Raw genomic sequence first — 19,924 nt, 5'->3', positions numbered from 1 at the left:
CTGGTAACACTCTGCTCCGTGCCAAGCTTCACCCTCTGCCCTCCCTCCCCATGCCTGCATTTGATGAGGAAACCCTACAATCGCTCCCAGTGTCCTCGTCCCACGTGAAGCAATTGCCGGACAAAAAAAGGGGGAGACCTAAGGGGGGGGGGGGTACTGTTACGCCGAGCGCTCCGGGTCTCTGCTCCTCCCCGGAGCGCTCGCGGCGTTCCTCTCTCTGCAGCGCCCTGGTCAGACCCACTGACCGGGAGCGCTGCACTGACACTGCCGGCGGGGATGAGATTCGCATAGCGGGACGCGCCCGCTCGCGAATCGCATCCCAAGTCACTCACCTGTCCCAGCCCCCGGCTGTCATGTCCTGGCACGCGCGGCTCCGCTCCTTAGGGCGCGCGCGCGCCAGCTCTCTAAGATTTAAAGGGCCAGTGCACCAATGATTGGTGCCTGGCCCAATCAGCCTAATTAGCTTCCACCTGCTCCCTGGCTATATTACCTCACTTCCCCTGCACTTCCTGGCCGGATCTTGTTGCCTTGTGCCAGTGAAAGCGTTTAGTGTTGTCCAAAGCCTGTGTTCCAGATCTTCTGCTATCCACATTGACTACGAACCTTGCCGCCTGCCCTGACCTTCTGCTTCGTCTGACCTTGCCTCTGTCTATTCCTTCTGTCCCACGCCTTCTCAGCAGTCAGCGAGGTTGAGCCGTTGCCGGTGGATACGACCTGGTTGCTACCGCCGCAGCAAGACCATCCCGCTTTGCGGCGGGCTCTGGTGAAAACCAGTAGCAACTTAGAACCGGTCCACCGACACGGTCCACGCCAATCCCTCGCTGACAGAGGATCCACATCCAGCCTGCCGAATCGTGACAATGATGCTATAAAGAGAGCTTAGGAAACGAGCAAGGCCTGAGTGTATCAACCCTGAAAAGTACCGCGAATACCCACATACCTGCACTCACACAGGTACCTACACAGTTTATGTGTTAATTGGTGGCGTGTACTTGATGAATTATGAGTAACGCAGTAACATGCATCCTAAGCACACAGCATAATAGGGAAAGAAACAGTGACAGCTTGAGCTTAGCTTTGTGTCTGTTAAGTTATCTTAGTCTATCGTGATAGCCAAGGCTTGACTGTACTAAGAACATGAGTGTCAGGATCCGGACCGGAGTGCAGGGTATGCAGGGGTAGTGGATACCCTGTGTCAGGGAGGTGATAACGTGGGCCGTACCAAGGGAACGGAGTCTAAGGGGTTACTGGTCTTAGGACTTTGAATGGGCCTAAGAACCGTGGACCCAACATGTAGCTCGGGACCCGGAAACGAATATATTTGGCGGAGAGCCATACTCTGTCACCCGGAGAAAAAAAACGGGAGGAGCCCTTCTGCTCTTGTCAGCATGTTTCTTCATCCGGGAGGAAGCCAATTGGAGAGAATCACGGGTGTCACGCCAGATGGAGGGGAAATCCTGAGTCAGCTCATCCACAGCAGGAACACCAGAACAAGTGGGCAACGGGAGGGGGGGGGGGGGAGAGGGTGACTGCCGTACACCACAAAAAACTGAGATTTAGCGGAGGACTCAGAATTTTTTTAATTATAAGAGAATTCGGCCCAGGGCAGGAGGTCGACCCAATTGTTTTGGCGGGAAGAAACAAAGTGCCGAAGATAATCGCCCAAAATCTGGTTCACTCTTTCCACTTGTCCATTAGATTGTGGATGGTAGGCACATGAAAAATTTTGTTTAATCTTCAACTGGGTGCAGAGAGCCCTCCAGAATTTAGAAACAAATTGCACGCCTCTGTCAGAAACAATATGCGTGGGAAGTCCGTGGAGGCGAAAAATTTGGAGGGAAAAATGTTTAGCCAACTGAGGTGCGGAAGGAAGACCTGGCAGAGGAACAAAGTGGGCCAACTTGGAGAAACGATCAACGACCACCCAAATGACTGTGTTACCATGTGAATCAGGAAGATCTGTAATAAAATCCATGGCAATTTGGGACCATGGTTGCTCGGGGACGGGCAAAGGATGGAGGAGTCCAGCAGGCTTCTGGCGAGGAGTTTTATCCCAGGCACAAACTGTACAAGCCCGAACAAAATCAGTAACATCACTCTCCAGCGTAGGCCACCAATACAGGCGGGAGATTAGCTGAATGGATTTTTTAATGCCAGCATGACCAGCCAGGTGAGAAGAATGCCCCCATTTGAGGATCCTGAGGCGAAGCAGACTTTTAAGCACATGGAACAGATGGAGCTGATTAGACAGATTGGACCAGGCACCAATTAGCGGTGTGCTGGCCCTTTAAATCTGATAGCCCCTAGAGAGCGGGGCCGCGCACATCGGGACCCAGCAGGAGATTAGGACAGGTGAGTGGGATGGGATGCGATCCGCGGACGGGCACGTCCCGCCAGGCGGATCGCATCCCCGCCGGGCACAACAGAGCAGCATCTCCTGTCAGTGCTGCTGACCAGAGCGCTGCAGGGCAGAAGATGCCGCGAGCGCTCCGGAGGAGGAGGGGGACCTGGAGCGCTCGGCGTAACAATGAGAACCGTTAAAAATTAAGCTAACGTAATAGCCTGTGTACATGAGAAACAGTGATACACATATTATAGCCATAAGATGTACTAGACCTGGGGGGCGTGGCTTGGCGGTTGAGATGAGCGGTCGCACGCTGTGAGTGCTCCCGCTTAGAACCTGCATTTAACTTATCCTGAGGTGAATCCTGGAGTCCCTGACCCCACAGACTCGGCTGAGGACCCGCATTATGGCCTCTAAACAAGACCCGACGAGAAACAAGGATCGACCGGCCGTGGAAAAGCTCCGGGACTATGCCCGCGCTGTCAGGCAAGATGGCGCCGCTCAGGCCGGGGCGCGTGTTCCACCAGCGGCTGAGGAGGAAGGAGAGGCTCCACATCGTGAAGAGGGAGCAGATTCTACTGACCTTACCCTTCGAGAGGTGAGCGATACCCTCCTGATGGCGATCCAGACATGCCGCACTTCTCTCACCGGAAAGCTTGAAGAGGTCAGGGTGGACGTGGGCCTCCTACGGCAGGACTTTCAGACCCTGAGGGAGCGGGTGACGGAGACTGAGACGCGCATCTCCACCCTGGAAGACACGGTACAGCCTCTACCCTCTTCACTCCGCGAGGTCCGGGAGCAGCTGGATTTGGCCCGTCAGAAGAATGACGACCTCGAGAACCGGCTGCGCCGGAATAACATTAGAGTGATCGGTCTTCCTGAGCGGGCGGAGGGTCAGAACCCGGGGGCCTATGTGGAGTCCTGGATCAAAGAGCTTTTTTCCGGATGCCCCATTCTCAGCTGCTTACGCCGTGGAGAGAGCACACCGAGTACCATCTAAGCCTTCGATCCCTGGTGCACCTCCTCGTCCTCTATTGGCGAGGTTTCTCAACTGCAATGATCGGGACTTGATCCTCCGCTCTGCCCGGCGGCTGCCGGAGATCATAGTGCAGAACGCAAAGGTGTCCATTTTCCCGGACTTCTCCTCTGATCTTCAACGCAAGAGGGCCTCGTTTACTTCTATCAAGGCGCGGCTGAGAGAGAGAGGGGTACCATATTCCATGGCATACCCTGCCCGGTTGAGGATCGTGGATGGTGACCGGGCGATTTTCTTTACTTCCCCGCAGGATGCGGATGACTGGCTACGGCGCCAACGTTGAACAGGATCCTGTAGGTGACCCCGGATTACGTGGAGAGATGGAGATGCCGGTACAGGACCTCCTGCCATGACCTTTACCCTCCCTCTCCTTACCTCTACCCCCCTGTATGGCCCCGGTCTCCTGGACCCCTCTGCGGAGCTCAAGGTACTGTGCTTCCTCTTCCCCCCTCCCCGGGAGCCTAGTCTCCCCAGATCCTCCACTCTTCCCATGCACCTAATGCCCCCCTGATGATCCCAGGCCTTACCTCTCCCTTCCCTCGCCCCCATCCTGTTGCTTACTTTGGACTGCTGTGTGCCCTGACTCAGGACTGTTCCTCCGGGACTGCATGAGGGCCCTACCCTGACCCTCTGAAGGGATTTACTCTGTCCCTCTTCAGTCTACCTTCCACGTCACCCTGTCCCTTTTTCCTGGGTCGGTCCATTTTTTTACATTTTTTTTCCCCCCCCCCCTTTTTTTTTATTTTTATTTTTGAGTCACGGACTTGGAGGACGTCGGCCACTGGACTACTAGTACGCGATCTTTATATGGTCTCCTTCCCCCCTCCCTGATGTGCCATTTTTCCCCCCCCTTCCCATTCTCCCTTCCTAACCAACAAAACCCCCCCCCCATTTTAGTGCCTTAGGCCTTTTGTTCCTCGACTACCTGGACTGTCCCTTGCTGTGTGACTCCTGTTTGCTGGGGTTATTATTTATTTTATTTTTTTTTCCTTTTTCTTCCCCTATTTTTTTTTATTAATTTTTCCATTTGTGGGGGGGTCGGGGTGGCGGGTGGACAATCTCCTGAGGAGGGGACGGGATTTACTGTTGATCATATGAGTTTCTCATGTTCTATTTCCTCTCTCTCTCTCCTGCTTCCCCTATCCTTCTCTCCTTCGTGGGACCCTCCCTCCACCCCCTGTTCTTCCCCCTCCCGTCCACCCTCTCTCTCCTTCCTCTCTCCTTCCTCTCTCCTTCCTCTTCTCTCCCTCCTTTTCCCCTTCCCCCCCCCCTCGTTTTTTTTCTTCTCTTCTCTTTCTTCCTGTATTCTCCTCCACTTCTTCTCTCGGGTCCCAGTTGGACTAATACTCTCCTACTGATTGATGTACATACTCAGGGTTCTCCACTGTTAGTATGTAAGAGCAGGTTCTCCCCACTAGATGGAGCTGTTGCTCCACTGATGCTTGTGCAACACTGGTATAAATATGTTTACTGTTTGATTTATTTACTGTTCCCCTACTTAGTTTGGGGTTTCATTTTGCCTCCAAGATACCTACCCGCGAGGTCACCTATTAGTAGGGTTTTGGGTCTAACCACTTCAGTACCACGGTCTATATATGGTCCCGCGCATCCCTGTCAGTATTTCTCACCCCGGCTGGGGCATGTATGTCTTCTCTGTCTTTACCTCTCCCCCTGCTGTTTTATGTGTTGTCTCTTCTTATGGCTGATATTAAGATAATGTCATGGAATGTTAGAGGAGCACGCACCCCGCGCAAGCGCACTATGATATTCTTCCATATTAGGAAGTATCAGCCTCATATTGTGGCACTGCAGGAGACACATCTTACTCCAGATAGAGCTGGGCAGCTTTCTAAACCCTGGGTCCAATGGTCCTTGCACTCCTATCACACGTCCTTCTCAAGGGGGGTTTCCCTACTGGTTAGTCGGAGAGTGAGGTGGGACCCGGTTACAGTACGTAAGGATTCACAGGGTCGTTTTATCTTCGTATACGCATTCTTGAATAATGTGCCTTTTGTCTTCTTATTCATATACAACCCTCCCCCCGCCTCTATGGATATACTCCATAAGGCGGATACATTCGCAGCTAGTTATCCCTCTGCCCGTGTCCTCTGTATGGGGGACTTCAACATGGTACCGAATCCGTCCCTAGATCGTCATAGCCCCAGGGGGATCCCGGCGGGAGTCGGGGGTGGCCCTTTATCGCTGTTTTTGGAGGAGGTTGGATGGGTGGACATTTTTAGGGCCAGGTACCCTCAGGCTAGGCAATACTCTTGTCACACTCTGGGCAGAAATGCGCTGTCCAGGATTGACCTTGCATGTGGCAACTCGCTCCTTCTTCCCCAAGTCTCAGCGGTTTCCTATGAACCGCGGGCTATATCAGACCATTCCCCCCTAATGCTTGATGTCTCCATGATAGATCCTGGTTCACCACGGAGGTGGAAAATCCACCCTTTCTGGCTGGAACAGATAGGCCCCTGCGACCGTATTCCAGACCAGCTTCGAGTCTTTCTTGAGGCTAATTCCCCTGGGAGTTCCCCCACCCTGGTATGGGAGACACTGAAAGCGTATTTGAGGGGGTGTTTGCGCTCCACTATCTCCTTTCTCAAAAAGTCAGCGTCTAGGCGGGAGGAGGAGCTGGCTGGACGATGTGCGGAGTTGGAGGCCCGATACGTTGCGGACTCATCCGAGGCTAATAAGGTTGAATGGCTGTGTGCGGGGCGGCAATATATGCTGCACCTCTCAGAGAAGGCCAATAGAAAGCTGTTTTTCACAAAACAATTCTACTTTGAACATGGCAATCAATCTAGTAAGCTGTTAGCACATATAGTCAGGCAGAACTCTTCTGCCCCTGCGATTCTTAAGATAGTGGCCTCGGATGGGTCCGAGCTGTCGGGGGTTGCGGACATTGCGCGTTGCTTTGCCACATACTACTCTAATCTTTATTCTTCACAGGTGCAATATGGTGCTGAGGAGTTGGACACCTACCTGGACGGTATCGACTTTCCGGTACTATCGGATAGTGATCGGATGATGTTGGAGGCCCCCCTCTCCTTACTGGAGATTCAGGATGCCATGGTGGACATGACTAAGGGTAAATCTCCGGGCCCTGATGGCCTTCCACTGGAGATTTACTTGCGGTATTCCGACATGCTCCTTCCTTCCCTGCTTGCAATGTTTGAACGGGCATTTGAGGATGGTATTCTACCAGCCTCCATGTATGAGGCAACCATAGTTGTTCTCCTAAAACCTGATAAAAATCCTGTGGAGTGCGGTTCTTACAGACCCATTTCGCTGCTGAATCTGGATTATAAGGTGCTTACGAAAGTTTTAGCTAACCGATTGAACAAGGTAATCCTATCCATAATTCACCCAGATCAATCCGGCTTTATGCCTGGCAAATCCACATCCGATAACATCCGTAGGGTACAGGCGGCTGTCCAGGTGGGTAACGCTCTGGGGGGAGATTGGGCTTTGGCGTCGCTGGACGCCGCCAAGGCCTTTGATTCCGTGGAATGGGGTTATTTGCAGGCTACCCTTGTTAAATTTGGTTTTGGTCCTAATTTTAGAAAATGGGTGTCCCTCCTGTACAGATGCCCGCAGGCCCAGATCCTGGTGAATGGTGTGTGTTCCTCCCCATTTGCTCTTGGCCGGGGCACACGTCAGGGGTGTCCCTTGTCCCCGCTTCTGTTTGCGGTGGCAGTGGAGCCCCTCGCCCTCCGCATTCGGCAGGATCCTGGCTTCCGAGGTATGTCTACGGGGGGCCGGGAGGAGCGCATAGGCCTATATGCCGATGATATGGTGTTATTCCTCTCTGACCCTACAGTGATGCTACCTTATGTCATGACACTCATGGACCGATTCGGGTATTTCTCTGGTCTACTCATCAACTGGACTAAGTCTGCAGTGATGCCGCTTCTGTCTAGGGATTGGCCCCCGGTAATGAATGGCCTCCCGGTGGTTTCCTCATTTAAGTATTTGGGGGTGCACATTCACAGAGATCCTTTGCTTGACCTGTCCGCCAATATACTCACTCTACTTCCTTATGTTAAAGCGAAGTTCCGGGTGTGGACCACGCTCCCATTGTCGGTCGCTGGCCGTATCAATCTTATTAAACTCATTGTCTTACCTAAGTGCCTTTATGCGCTGGAGCATGCCTCAGTGCCTGTACCTAGACACTTCTTTGATTCTCTTCACTCCCTTCTTTCACCATTTATTTGGGGCCCCAATAGACCTAAAATTCGGCTAACCACGTTACAACGCCCCAAGTTGGCGGCGGGAATGTCACTCCCTGATTTTTATTTATATTATTTGGCCGGTCAACTTCGGTATATCAGGCACTGGATCTCTGGGGATGTGGTGCCGGACTCCGAACAGTCCCTAGCTAGGTCTGTCCCGACAATGTCCCTTAGGATGCTGCTAGATAGTCCTGTTCTGGGTGGTAGAGCTTATCTCCAACTTCATAAGCTGGCTATAAAGGTGTGGCGGGCTGTTAAGGGGATATATGGATATACTGACATCGCTGAGGATACCCCTCTATGGCATAATCCTCAACTTCCTCAAGTGAGCGATGCTCTGGACCCAGTCTTCTGGCAGAACGCGGGGGTGCTCACCTTGGGGCATGTATATCGTGACAATGTGCTCTGTTCATTTGATCAGTTGCAATCCAGTCATGCTCTTCCCAGAAACAGTTTTTTTAAATACCTCCAGCTCCGACACGCCCTGAATGCCCAGTTCCCCATTGGGAGCCCATTGATATCAGCGTTTCCCCTCATCGGGGTTTTGAAGTCACAGGGTCCCAGGGGGCTGGTGTCCATCCTGTACACGCACCTTATTCAGGCCAAGAACTCCCGCAATCCAGTATCGGCGGTCCGGCATTGGGAATCCCATATCCCTAATTTGACTAAGGATGTATGGGAGGACATTTTTTCCTCCCACATGTTAGTGTCCCCGGCGGCGAATAATAAATTGATCCAATTGAACATTATACACTATAGTTATATTACTCCTTTAAGGCTCAATAGAATGGGTCGTTCAGACTCCGATGCCTGTCATCGTTGTAGCGCTGCCAGGGCAGACTTTTGGCATTTGATTTGGGCTTGCCCATATATCGCAGCTTTCTGGCGTGCAGTGCTCACTTTTTTAGCTACTCTGGCTCAACCTTCCCTATCTCTTGATCCTTTGATCTGCCTTTTTGGTATCTTAGATGAAGAGATATGGACACATCACGTACGTACGTTTTTGCGGGAAACTCTGTTCTTGGCCAGGAAGGCTATTGCTCTTAAATGGATGGACCCCGGCTCTCCTACCCTGACTCAATGGAAGGCTTTGGTGAATGCTACATTGCCTTTCTCACACATAGTGTACAAAAATAGGAAGTGCCCGGGTAAATTTTATTCTGTGTGGGGTGGTTGGTGTTCTTCTCCCTTGACTCAATGCTCGTATTCTGTGACCCCCTCTGGGACAGTGTAAGATACATTGATATTATGCTTGCTATCTGTGGTCTCTACTAACCTTCGTTTCTCTTTCTGTGTACGTTTGTCGATTCTTTTTCTACCTCTTTGGATGCGTGGGTGCCTTTCGGGATTATTTATCATGGGTTATTTGATGGTACCACTAACTAGTGATAGTATTGGTGCTCCTCGCGGGATGGTATACGATTGCTAATTTTGGCGAATGTTCGCCTTCTTGTTCTATTTTGTTTTCAGTTTCCCTACCTCAGTTGGGTAGTGTTTTATGACTTTGACGTTTACCATGTGATGTAACCTGGAGTATCCTGTCGCTTACATTCTGTAAATTGATGTATGGTCTCATGACCCTTTTCTATGTACTGTGGATATGCTTCATGTTCACTTTAATGGGCCTGTGGTCTACAGTTATTTACTTTTCAATAAAACGAATTTAAAAAAAAAAAGATGTACTAGACCTAGTTGCTATACCTAGGTGAAAACATGACACCAAATCTATTGTAACAGACAAACAACAAGACGAATGAACAAAATAATCGTACTGAATGTAATGACTGCCTGAATAGAGCGACAGACCTACAAGCTGCCTAAAACCCAACCTTAGTACATGAGAAAATTGGCGGACATACTATCGGGGCAACCTGAAACATGACTAACACTAAACATAGCAAATCTACACACATGATAACGCAATAGAACTAAAATCATAGCCGCCTAAGAAAACAACCAGCACTGAATACAAGAGGAAGCGTGATCGTAAAGTGGAAGTCCATTACTTAGCACACTCGAAACATGTGAAACTTGACAATGCTAACCTGTACTTATTAACAACAACATCATCGATATGCAGCACTGAGTGTACGCCCACTAGACTCTTTGTGCATATGTATAACAAGAAGCAAAGTATAAAACTGTACCCGACCTCTACCAGAGTTGGTGACATACGCATAATATATGTATGTATGTTAGATATATATATATATATATATATATATATATCTCCAAAGAATAAGTTGGCCAGCACTATTGATTCTAAACTATTATATGGACCTGGCTTACAGGTGCAGGCTGCTGGGCTAAATATACAGCAACGGGAGAATACAGCAGCACACTGCTGGCACAAAGATATGAGTATGAGTATATAGATAAAACATGAAAAGCTATACAGCTGTAGTGCAACAAGTGTGAAATTATGAAACAGTGAGGTACTTAGCTTGCAAATTTGGCGGCCAAATAGCTTGGACCGTCCCACCACGGTAAGGTGACCTCATTTTGGGACAGATCCTACACTTTGTGCCAGCAGTGTGCTGCTGTATTCTCCTGTTGCTATATATTTATTTAGATGCTGCATACCAAGCGCATGTGATATGACAACATGTATATGCTATAGTAACAAGTTCATGGAAACTAGCTGTACTAATGTAATATCGACTATAGTAAATGTATGTGGTGAGAAATGCTATAGTGTAGGATGCCTGGAATACACACCAGACATGAAATCAAACATGTCCACGAATGCCCACTATAGAAACACAAACACCTATACTACACTTATGGAAACATGCGCATAAATCCATGATACGAAATACTCAAAATATATACCTATAAAACATATGTCCACAATAACTCATGCAAGGAACTCACAACCTGAAAAACCAAGCCTGAATACACGCTATTGTAACTTCTACTACGTAAAGTGTGCATAGTATTACAACATATTCATAAGGCTAGGACTCCACTGAGATTTTTGCCCTGCGATTTTTGTGGCATAAAAACGCCAGAAAAACTGCCACAGTTTTTCCCTGCGTTTTGGCGTTTTTACCTTTGTGTGGAATTTGCCGTTTTTGGCCCCTTTTGCGTTTTTTTTTACAAAATAGTTGGGTACAAAAAAAAAAAAAAAGGATGCAGTAGGGATGTAAAAATGTATTTAACTAAATGTTTATTTTTTATAACAAAATTTTAATACATTTTTTTTAATAAAGTGTGTGTGTTTAACTTTTTTTCTCACATTTTTATGTAGTACTACTACTCCCAGCAAGGAACAAGACTGTTCCATGCTTGGAGTAGTAGTACCTGTACTATAGACATATCGCCCTGGGTGTCAGTCTGACACCCGATGCGATCGTCCATAATATAGCAGTGATGTGGCTCTATACAGCGCTCACATCTTTGCTCTATTCACATCACTGGCCATTCATATTTTCCGCCCAGAGCTGTGATTGGCCAGATGGTTTCAGCCAATCACAGCTCTAAGGAATAAATGAATGAATGAGCGGCCGGCCCGGAGTACAGTGCAGATCAGGGATGCGAGCGATGTATACAGCCGCTCTGTATCTCTGCTATAGACAGGACGGTCACAGCAGGTGTCAGTAGTGACATCCGCTGTGATGTGTCCTTTAGCAGGCACTACTAGTCCCAACATGAAGCACACTCTGTTCCATGCTGGGAGCTGTAGTATCTGCATTAATAGACAGATCGCAGCGAGTGTAACTTCTGACACCTGCTGTGATCTGTCTATTAATGCATGTACTACAGCTCCCAGCATGGAGCAGAGTGTACTCCATGTTGGAAGTAGTAGTACTTGTAGTTAAGGAAAGATCACTGCGGGTATCACTCCTGACACCCGCTGTGATGCTCCTGTATGATGTATAGATGCAGCGGCCGGCGCTCTCCTATGGTCCCCTGCACGCCGTATATATACACATTCTGATTTCTCACAGAGAGCTGTGATTGGCTGGAACCACCTGGCCAATCACAGCTCTCTGCGGGAAATATGAATATGTGTATATATTCATCAGTGCAGGGGACCAGAGAAGACCGGGTGCCGCATCTATACATTATCCAGGAGGATCGCAATGAACCCTGGCGATCTGTCAATTAGTACAGGTACTACTACTCCCATCATGGAACAGTGTGTTCCATGCTGGGAGTAGTAGTACTACCTAAAAAATGTTTAAAAAAAAGTGAACAAAGTACATTTTTAGCGCTTTACCGGCTCACATAAATTGATCAATGTTTAAAAATTAATAAACATTTCGTAATAAAAGAGATACATTTCGTTAGGTAAAATTTTTTCCATCACTACTGTATCTTTTTTAGTATTTTTTTTTATGGTACCCTACGAAATTTTAATAAAAAAGGCATCTCCATCATTTTTTTGGATCGCTTAAGTCCAAAAAAAGAATAAAAAACCGCCTGCAAAAACGCAAAATTTAAAAACAACATGGCGTTTTTGCTCTCCCATAGACTTCTATGTGAGGAAAATGCCATGATTTCAGGGCAAAAAACGCCAAACTAGGTTTTGGCAGGCGTTTTGAAATCCAGCCTCTGAGCCCGAAATTGCTGAAAAACGCCAAAAGGATTAAAAAACGCCAAACTGAAAATCGCCAATTGAATATGGCATTTTGCAGTTTACGCCGTGCGGGAAAATTTGCGTTTTTGACTGCGTTTTTGCAACAAACAAAAAAAACCTCAGTGGAGTTCCAGCCTTACACAGTAATCTATAAACGATGCAGTCTTGTTTATCTGGAGTTGGCAAGGTATAAAAAAATAAAAAAAAAACAGGGAGGAGGACATGGTAACCCACAACAAACATGCCAAGGTATGAAAAAGGCAATGCAACGTATAAAAAAGGCATGGCAACGTATAAAAAAGGCATGGCAACGTATAGTACAGAAACATGGCACTATATGCAGGATGTATAAAAACACGGTGAAGAATGCAATATAACGTAACACATAAATGGTATATAATGTACATATAGCAGGGCAACTTATAAATGGTATAATAACGTATACCAGTCACAGTCATGAAAACAAGGCAGGGAAACCTTGAAATGGCATGGTAACGCATGAACAACATGGCGATGCAGGAGTTAGCATGGTGGTGCCTATAATAGCACTCTGACGCCTAATATAGCACTGTGATGCATGTAATAGCATAGTGGCACATGTAGCATAGTGATGCATGTAACAGCATGATAACGCATGTAATAGTACTCGGTATGGTGCTGTATGCAAAGTGTATACAACATCATTGTAAAGTAGGTATGGTGACGAATAGCAAAGAAATGATGTCGTAGTAACATGAGTTGTTTACACAGTATAATGAAATGACAACTTATCCAAGCACTGAAAGGGGAACAACATACTCTCAGAGACAGAGCATGACCAACACTGCAACATTTGAGGGGGCCCAGCTGGCTGCAGTAGAACTTAAAGGAGAACTCCAGAATATAAAAATTGTCCCCCATACTGCCGGCAGTAAAAAAAATAAAGATGTACATACCTTCCTCCGCTCCCCCGGGGCCTCCGGTAACCGGCTCCGGTCTTCGACGCGATCCACTTCCTGGTTGCCGGTGGTCGGATGAATCATACTGCGCTCAGCCAATCACCAGCCGCAGTGAAGTCAGACTCGGCCGGCGATAGGCTGAGCGGCAGTGTGAAAACGCTTCACGACACAAAATTCTTCACTACACCGACACCTGCTGCCAGGGCCGAAAACGTCACACTGCCGCTCAGCCTATCGCCGGCCAAATCGGGACTTCAGTGCGGCTGGTGATTGGTTGAGCGCAGTAAGACTCTCCGACCACCAGGAAGAGGATCGCGGTGGAGACCGGAGTCGGTTACCGGAGGCGCGGAGAAAGGTATGTACATCTTTATTTTTTTACTGCCGGCAGTATTTGCGACAATTTTTATACTCCGGAGTTCTCCTTTAACAGCCGAATCCAAAGCAGCAAGAGATGCAAAGATCACTGGCACCGAATATGAAACTTCTGATAATATCACAGACACGGAGAGTTTTGCCCTCTCATGATTCCACAACGAAAAACCAAACCTCTGCCAGCAGATGACCCCCACCTGTAGGAGCCGTCTATTAGCTGATTAAGAGCCTAAGGCCAATGTTTCCCAACCAGTGTGCCTCAAGCTGTTGCAAAACCATAACTCCCAGCATGCCCAGACAGCCAAAGCCAAAGAAATACAGCTAATACCAGCCATCAACCCAGCTAGCTTATAACCTAAAGCCCGCACACTGCCTGTAACCATGACAGCCAAAGCCCTTAGTTAATGTGGCGTCCCTGCCATCACCCCCTACCGCTGGAAGATATAACCTGCCGGAGCGGTGCTGCATGCTGCCCACTGATGTTCACAAGCTCCGTCCTTCTCGTGGACTCCGCTGGCTCCTGAATGCTGCCGAGTCGCTGAATCTGAATCAGAGCTCCCGCCAAGAGGAACGCAAGCCATGATGACATCAGTGTAGGAGATGACTTGAGTGCTTTAAGTAGAGACAGTACCCCTCCTACAATAGGTGTGAAGCCTAACACACCAGTGGCACATTAGACCTAATTGAGGATGACGTCGACTGCTGCCTGTGAGGCTAGGTTTCCACTTTTTTTTTTTTTACAAAAACGCCAATAAAAACGCCCATTCTGCCGCATAGCGTTTTTTTGGTGAAAAAATGCTGCGGCCAAATGTTAGCTGCAAGTCAATCGGGAACTGAAAAATGACAAATCCACTTGGCATTTTTCAGTTTGGCGTTTTTTTTTAAATCCTTTTGGTGTTTTTGGGCCCCTTGGCAGTTTTTAAAAACTACCTCTTATCGAGATTTAGGCTTTTTTCAGGAAAATCTTGGCGTTTTTCTCCCATGGAAGTCTATGGGAGTGAAAAAATGCCATGTGGGTTTTAACTGGCGTTTTTTCAGACTTTTTTTATTTTTTTTGGGACTTTAGCGATCCAAAAAAAGTGATGGAGATACCTTTTTTATTAAAATTTCGTAGGGTATCATTAAAAATAAATTTAAAAAAAAGATACATTAGTGATGGAAAAAATTGTGTTGAACGAAATTTATCTTTTTTATAACAAAATTTTTATTAATTTATGTATGCGGGAAGGCACTAAAATTGTAGCCGACAATAATAAAAATGTGAGAATGTATATAAATAATTATATAGGGCCAGTCCTCAAGGCTAGTGAATGTGAAGTAGCAAGAATAAATAGGGAGAATTGATGAGATGAAAATGGATATGTTATATGAAATAAGGTAATAAAAAATAATCATAATAATAATAATAATAATAATAAAATAATAAAAAGTTGTTAATCAAAAAGAAAAAGGTGATTAATGAAAAAAGGGGGGGGGGGAATCGATAAAAATGTTTAGCATGTGAATGAGCAAAATCTGAATCAAGAATAACAGATAATACAATTTATTAAGAATATGATGGTATTAAAACTGACATCTGGGCAGGGCCCTTGCACCAGGTGTCAATACAATGGAAAAATAATACATAAAAAATTAAGATATGAATAAAAGTCACTTCTATCCAACCACCTGTGATTTGCAGTCATAAATATGAATGAAAATGAGAAAGCGTCTGCAGATGTTAAAATCCAAGGTAGATGGTAATGTCCGAGGTAGATGGCAATAATATATATTAAATTTCAGGGAGCAATATAGAAAATGGCATCAAAGCGATTGCAAAGATAGTACCTGTATGCCGTTGAAGAGATCACCGCTTACTGGTAGTATATGGCCGGTGTCTTCGGGAGTGGCAGCTCCGTGATGAGGATAACTATCGGCGTTGGCACGGGGTGGCGTCCGGCCTGAATCCAGATGTGCGGTCTCAGTAAAGTGCTTGGTATCGGCAGATCAGGCTGGCACGGTGATGCGTCCGGCCGTGGAGATGGCAAAGGTGATGGGGTGAATGCTGTCCCTGGCGTCCTCGTGTGCTGGAGAGGGAGAATTGCGCGCGCAATTCACAGTGGTCCCAAATGTAGGAGTCTGCAGTGCTGCCCAAACTGGAGGCGGGCTCAGATGAGGTATGAAAAGGTGGTTGCAGCAAGTATTAAATAAAAGGCAGGGCTATACACGTTTCAAGACTGCTGTCTCATTCTTCAGTAGCCAAAAGTAGTGCATATGCACTACTATATGCACTACTTTTGGCTTAGGGCTGCACTAAACTATAGGCCAGTCATTAAAGGGGTACTCCGCCCCTAGACATCTTATCCCCTTATCCAAAGGATAGGGGGAATAAGATGTCTGATCGTGGGGGTCCTGCCGCTAGGGACCCCTGCAATTTTTCCTGCAGCACCCACTTGTCATCAGCTGCACGGAGCGAAGTTTGCTCCGTGCTGATGACTCACGATACAGGGGCTGGAGTATCATGTCGTCATAGCCCCGTCCCCTTAATGCAAGCCTATGGAAGGGGGCATGACAACCGCCACGCCCCCTCCCATAGACTTGCATTGAGGGGGTGGTGCTTTGACATCACGATACTCGGGCCCCTGTATCGTAAGTCGTCTGCACGGAGCAATCTTCGATCCGTGCAGCTGATGTCAAGCGGGTGCTGCAGGAAAGGGGGGTCTCCAGCATCAGGACCCTTTCAATCAGATATCTTCTATAAGATGTCTAGGGGCGGAGTACCCTTTTAAGACACACTTATAGTTAAAGGAGTCCTACACCGGCCAGCCCTGCAGACAGCCTGGCCCACCGGGCAAATGCCCCGTGAACCCAATGGCCAGTCCGGCCATGGGAAAAGCAGTGAGGTATGTACACAACAGAGTTTCTCAGCTTTCACTAGAACAGATACAGCAACGAAGGCATAGAAAAAGAATGGTCACTACGGTAAACTGTGAATTAAAACGTCCAAACTATAAATGTTCATTTAGAGTTTTTGAAAAATGTTGAAAAAAAAACATAGTTTAGACGTTTTAATTCACAATTTGCAGGTGAGTGCCAACCTTTTTTTTCACTGTGCATTGCCTTCGGATTAGGTGTGACAGGGTGTTAAATGTGTTTTAGTTATGTGATTCTTCTTTAAAAATTGTGGAAAAAGCCACAAGAAATTATTGTGCCAAAAAACACAATTTTAAAAAACATAAAAACACATTGTTACTGGTACTTATTTTTAATTTTTAATTTTATTATTTGTATATTATTATGGGGATTGCCATTTTGCCTGATCTGTTTTTAAGTGGTACTCCGGTGGAAAACATTTTTTTTTTTTAAATCATCTGGTGCCAGAAAGTTATACAGAATTGTAAATTACTTCTATTAAAAAAAATCTTAATCCTCCCAGTACTTATTAGCTGCTGAATACTACAGAGGAAATTATTTTCTTTTTGTATTTCTTTTCTTTCTGTCTACAGTTCTCTCTGCTGACACCTCTGTCCATTTTAGGAAATGTCCAGAGCAGCATATGTTTGCTATGGGGATTTTCGCCTCTTCAGGACAGTTCCTGACATGGACAGAAATGTCAGCAGAGAGCACTGTTGACAGACAGAAAATAAATTTAAAAATAAACAAATTTTCTCTGTAGTATACAGCCACTAATAAGTACTGGAAGGATTAAGATTTTTTTTATAGAAGTCATTTACAAATCTGTTTAACTTTCTGGCACCAGTTAATTAAAAAAAAAAAAAAAAAAAACTAGCCCTGAAGCTCTCATTGACTTCAACGGGAGCTTTAGTGCATAACCGCACTGAAAAGTAGTTACACATGACTTTTTCTCTGCACAGCTTCCTGTCAGCTACTGAAGTCCATGGGAGTTGGATTTTTGACAGTGAGACCATTAAAAACAAAAAAACAACACGTTATTAATTTTTTTTACTTTTTTTTAATGCCCCATTTTTCTAATGCTGTACCAGGTATTAGCTTTGAAAGTTAACTGTGAAATATCAGAAATCTCAACAATGCTATTTCTTGTTTTTGTCTTTTTCTAAACTTTTGTTGGGTCCTTTTTGGGCCATTTTTCAAAATGCAGGATTCTCTGGGTATTGTTTTCTCATAAGATTCTGTACTGGACAAGGAAAATGGCAAAAAAACAAAAAAAACATGAAAAATGTATGAATACGAAAAACCTTTCAAATACAGTGAGTTTCCTTTTTACAAGTAAAAACACCTGACAATATTGGGGACCATATTGGTTGTCACCCAGCCTTTCCAGGAACATACCTTACTAAGATCTCATAACACAACATTTTTAGGGCTGACAGACATGTATAAAGCTTTATTGTACCTGTATATGCCACTGAGTTTTAGGGTGCACTTACACCACTATTATGCAATACGGCAGCTGGGGAATTTGCTGTATCCCTGTGCCCCACTTCTTAAATGAGCCAATAGGTTTTCAGTCCAAAAAAACTGGAGACGGTTCAAAAAATTTGCTGACCAGAGTTATTTTTTTCTGTTGGACTCCATACAAGTCTAACATAAGTCTAAGTTCTCATCAGCGTTGTGCTCCGTTCTGTTCGATATCTGTTCAGCTTTTTTTTCCTGTAAGGACCTTAAACGGGTTGGAGCACAATGGACACAGCCGGGTCCCGATGGGTCCTTTTGACTTTGAATGAGGTCCATCGGGTGCCACAAGACTTACATCAATACCAGAGAAGGCAGAAGTAGTGGGTGATGCCTATAGTGTTCCGATAGGAGAGTAAGAGGCCAGGCAGAGGACTTCTGGAGCAGTCATGTGACATCGGAATTAGCACAGAGTCTGTGGAGTAATATTCCCTTGGTGCAGAGGCATATACAATGTATGGCAAAGTCTCTGTTTCCTGTAACCACCAAGCTTGACGTGAATCATGTGTGTACAGTGTTTCAGAGTTTTTAAGCCAAGGACTGTATCTGTCAAATTATTGCTACACCATATCCATAGCACGGCGGGCACCGTGAGGCTCCTTGAAATATTAATATCAACCCATATGGGTCATCATTCTATCACTGAAGAGTTAAACACCAGTCCCCCCCATTGACATCTCACCCATCTCAGAAGCAGATTGAGGCCCTACACTTTTCACTACCACAAAGGCATTTTGGAGCCATAGAAACGTCTGAATTACATTTTTTTACAACTTTTCAGAAGACGCCAACTTATTACAAATGTTTTAATAATATATCTCAGGGTATTTCCTGCAGCATTAAAAAATGCTCTTTGTTTTTGTTTTTTTTTTCATATAATTCAAACAATTCCCAGAGTGCTTCTTTAATGAGTGAAATGTCTGGATTTACCTTTTAGTGAAATATGTTTTTTTTTTTCTTTTCCAGAAGCTTCATTGAGCAGATGAAATAATATTCTAGTGCCCTCTAGTGGCAGATGAACGGATCGGTGGGAGCTTTAAGAATCAAAACATGCAGGCATTGATCCCTAAAAAGTAGTAAATGTTTCCAGACTTTGGCAAACAGATCAAATTCATGTATTTGCAAATGGAATATGTTCTATACTTATATTGGAGTGTAAAAGCTAAGCCTTAAAACAAAACCAGGCAAATAAGTTATGTCACTTCTTACTCACATGGCGCCCCATCAGGATTTTGAAAGTGATACCTTTCGGTTTTTGATGCAGAAGTAGCTTGGGCCTTTGTAGTATGGTTCTGTATACTTTTTGGCCCCCATCTGGCACATAACTATTGAACCCTTCAGAGTGGTAACAAAGGTGATTTTAGTGCCCTCTCTCTCTCTCGATATCCAGTTTATACAGCCATTTCTCATTCCCTCTATTTCAGTGGGTGGGACAAGATGTGAGTTGTTTGCCAGTAGTACACTCACAGGCATTTCCCTTGCCTGGCCAATCACAGCAATACATAAATTTAGGAGCACTACTGTGGTAGATGTATACAATGACATATGACTAACCCTCAAACGGATGTTAAAATTGAGACATTAGCCAGTGTATCCTTATATGAAGGACATACCTGAGCCCGCACACCAACGCCAAGGTTTCTCAAGTGGCACGGGACCTAACCCTAAACCTACCTGTGACGTATGGGCAATACCAGGGGCCAGTGGGAAATTACAGCGGCATTAGGTCCGACTCACAGCCTCCCCCCAGTTATCTCCAGTGTGGCTGAGCACACATACAATGGAAGGAGGGAGGAAGGCTATAAGCCTCACCTAAGTTGGCTAATGTGTGATCCTTAATGCTGCCTAGAAAGTGATCAAGGCGCATTAAATGAGGATAGTATATACCTCCAAATATAGGATTTAAACAACAAGAAGAAAAAACGTGATCTCAAAAAGCAGAAGGTGCTCAACCCCACATGCAGTTGTGCATTTATGCTGGGGGAGCAGATCCTGCGCTTGTGG

At 46.1% G+C, this 19,924-nt stretch overlaps 1 protein-coding gene across 1 annotated transcript in view; it reads right to left on the bottom strand.

The window, feature by feature from the left end:
- LOC130356692 (4-hydroxyphenylpyruvate dioxygenase) overlaps positions 1–19,924 on the bottom strand; it is a 139,532-nt gene that overhangs the window by 102,773 nt on the left and 16,835 nt on the right. The window lies entirely within an intron of this gene.

This window comes from Hyla sarda, chromosome 2 (genome assembly GCF_029499605.1).
Source record: "Hyla sarda isolate aHylSar1 chromosome 2, aHylSar1.hap1, whole genome shotgun sequence".
NCBI classification, from domain to species: Eukaryota; Metazoa; Chordata; class Amphibia; order Anura; family Hylidae; genus Hyla; species Hyla sarda.
This window is presented reverse-complemented; position numbering and strand designations above follow the sequence as displayed.